Consider the following 3,753-nt stretch of genomic DNA (forward strand, 5'->3'; position numbering starts at 1 on the left):
TGGTTCTGTGCTGCCTTTTTTACCCCTGGGGTCAGGGGTGTGGGGAATGGGTGAAAGAGGGCCCCTCAGGGAATCAGCAGGGCTGATGGGAGCTACTGCTGGAGGTTTTTGTCATGCCGTGTACACAGTCTGATCCCGCTCTTCTGGGCCTTGCATTCATTTCTAAACACCTTCTAATGTCCATTCCCCAATTCATATTGAGCCCAGTTTGCAGTAGCTGAGAGGGGTGTGTGTGTGTGTGTGTGTGTGTGTGTGTGTGTGTGTATGTGTATGTGTGTGTATGTATGTATGTGTATGCTGAGATGGTTTAAATCAGGGAGACAGACTTTCCTTATGATGCCCACACCCAACACAAAAGGGAGCCGAGATCCCAGGAAATTGGAATAGCAGGTACACATCTCAGGTGTGCAAGAAGTATCACAAGGATGTAGCTTCTGTTTTGAGCCCCCATTTTTCCTGAGTGCCAGAAAAGATCTTTTGTCCATTCAGGATTCCTTCTCTTCCCATGAGGGTCATAGCTCAGTTCAGAGGGTCTTACATAATGCCAAGAAATTGGGAGAGCATTCTTACTGATCACCAGTGTCCATACTTCATCCATCCCCGAGATTTCCATCGTTCCATCTGGTCCCCAGTCAGAGGTCCAGACAGTTCATCTGGGATGCAGAGAGATTTCTTGTTCCCATTTGCATAACCCTCTCAGTCCTAAGGTTCTCTCTGCCACTTCTGGGCCATATGTGGAGAACTGTGAAGTTGTCTAAGGCCTTGGCTATGCAGACACGCCTTGAAGCCATTTCTCTTCTGGGTTTTGACAAGGCATGAGTTGCTGCATCTTTTAAAACCTGCAAATCTATCTTGGCCTGGGGTGTGGGGCTCAGGGACCCTCCCTTTTGGTACCCTCTGTGTCAGTATTCTCACTACATTCTCTCTCCTTCTCTCTTCTTTCCCCTTTTTGTTGATATTGGAGGTGAGGAAGCCTTACTTAATGTTTTCTCCTGAATCTTTTTTTTTTGAGACAGAGTTTTGCTCTTATTGCCCAGGCTGGAGTGCAATGGTGCGATCTCAGCTCACTGCAACCTCTGCCTCCCGGGTTCAAGCGATTCTCCTGCCTCAGCCTCCCAAGTAGCTGGGATTAGAGGTATGCGCCACCATGCTCAGCTAATTTTTGTATTTTTAGTAGAGATGGGGTTTCTCCATGTTGGTCAGGCTGCTCTCGAACTCCTGACCTCAGGTGATCCTCCCGCCTCAGCCTCCCAAAGTGCCGGGATTACAGTCGTGAGCCATCGCACCCGGCCTAGCCCGAATATTTTATTTATGCCTTAAGCCTTTTCTGTTCCCTTCAGGACCTAGGCTTTTGAATCCCAAAAGCCAGGAAAACATGCCTGTGTTATCTGCTTTCTGCAATCACATCTCTTCCATGGGGTACTGAGCAGAGAATGGTGTGGCCAATTGAGTAGTGAGAAGCAATGAGGGGATATGAGCTATGTGTCTGTTCCTATTTTAGAAAATACTGTTCCTACATCAGAAATACCACATTAAGATGTATAGAGCCACGTCACTGGGATGCTTGAACCCAAATAGCTGGGATTCTGGATGGAGTCGGCAGATTACAGAAAGCTCTGAACTCGGAGATGGAGCTGGGGTGCATCCCACCCAGTGAGGAGGGGTCATAAGGGGCATCCTGGAAGAGGGACATCTGAACTAGGATTAACTGAGTTGCCATGATGCCAAGATATGGGAGAGTGTTCTTTGTGGTCACCAGTGTCCATATGGCATCCCTCCCCTGAGATTTTCATCATTCCATGTGGTCTTCAGTCAGTAAAGCTCTTAGAACACTTGTATAGTGCCTAGTCTGGTATGTGATGTGGTCCAACATATGTTAGCTTAGGGTCACCAAGTGTTTAGACATGGAGAGGGAACAGCAAGGGGGAATGCAGAGGCAGGAAAGACTGATATTTACTCTGGGCACTGAATAGTTCAGTGTGCCTGGGCTGGTGCATTTGCGCATGCTTTTGTGTGTGGAGTGGGATGGTGGAGGTAAGCAGCCAATGATGTGGTTGGATAGGTAAGTGGAGGTTGGGTCTTTAGTCTATGGGAAATGAGGAGCCGTTGGAGAGATTTAAGCAGGAGAGTAACGTGATCAGATTGGGGTTTTGATGGCTGGGGCAGAGGATGGACTTTGGGAGACCTTGGAGGACAAAGTACAGTGACACAGCTATTGGAACATTTGAGAGAGAAATGGTGAAGCCTTCTTAATGCAATGTCAGTGGAAAGGAGGGGACTCTTTAGGACTTGGTGACTGGATGTGTGGGGCGGTGAGGTATGAGAGAGCCTAGGATGATGGTAATACTCTGATTTGGGGGTGGTGGTGCCATTCCCTGAGATGGTGACACCACTTTGGGTTGGGGGACGATGAGCTTCACTTTGGACAGTTTGAGGTGCATGTGGGATTCCCGGAGGGAAGGGGGCCAGCAATATGACAATGCTGGACATAGCCGCTGAACCAGGCCTGTCTCCAGGCTTCCAAAATGGGGATCCTTGGTTGTCTCCTGACCTGTCTCAGTGGGAGAGATCCCAAGATTCAAACAGCCCTTCCTTGCCTTGAATACAGGGCTGTGGCTGGCAGATATTGCCGCACCCTTGCACGTATCTGTACATACGACTGGACAGAGACTTCTGAGCACCTGCAGCTGCCTGGGGCATGCTCAGCAGCACAGGGCTCAGTCCCCACAGGGTGATGTTCTGAAGGCTTCTGAGTGACAATTCAGTCCCGCAACCCTTCCACAGGGAGTGTGCTGTGGGAGCTACAGAGATGAGCCAGACCCGACTGAATCCTGCCCTGAATGAGCTCACACAGTGGTGAAGTGTCATGAATGTGAGTTAGATGGGACAAGTGTGAAGTGGAAGATCTGACAAAGTGCTGTAGGATGTAAAGAGAATGATCTTAAAGTGCAATGGGAAAGGATGCATGAAAGAGATGATGTCTAACCTGGCTTTGAAAACTAGTCCCAGGTATCATCAGAGAACAGCATAATACGTGCAAGGGTGCAAAGACATGGGGGTGCGGCAGTACAGATAATGTGGCGAGCGGACAGCCATGTGAAGGGTGTAATGGAAAATCAGGCTGAAGAAGCAGGTGGGGGCAGATTCTGGAGGGCCTTGAGGACTCAACTGAAGAATTTGGACTTAATGGTAATGGGAGCTGTCAAAAGTCCTTGATCAGAAAAGTGATGAATCAATCCAGGTTTGACCAAAGTAACAGAACCACTATGAGTGATAAAAACATGAGAACTTTACAGTCATGGGAGCAGTTGGAGAAATCTGTGCAAAACTGTTAACCTCCGCATTTGGTGTTGGGCCTGAAGCTGTTACAGCTCAGCTGGGTCAGCAGTTAGGAAAGAAGGTTGAGTGTGAAGTGAGGGGCAATAAGGGCACACTAGAATCCAGGAGGACAAACTGGAACCTGTGCCTGGCCCTTGTGCCTTCAATCTCAGTGACTGGTGACCTGCAGGAGAAGCTGGCACTTTTGCCATGGAGCTTGCACTTGGTCCAGCACTCAGCACAGTGGAAGGAAGTGTCCTGGTGGGGACTGGACAGGCTGTGCTAACGGGGAGCCAGCAGATTAGCGACATATGAGTGCCTTCACTGTGTCTGGTGCTGTTCCTTTCTTTCTTTTCTTTCTTTCTTTCTTTCTTTCTTTCTTTCTTTCTTTCTTTCTTTCTTTCTTTCTTTCTTTCTTTCTTTCTTTCTTTCTTT

Source organism: Colobus angolensis, unplaced genomic scaffold, assembly GCF_000951035.1.
Source record: "Colobus angolensis palliatus isolate OR3802 unplaced genomic scaffold, Cang.pa_1.0 Scaffold181, whole genome shotgun sequence".
In the NCBI taxonomy this organism is placed as follows: Eukaryota; Metazoa; Chordata; class Mammalia; order Primates; family Cercopithecidae; genus Colobus; species Colobus angolensis.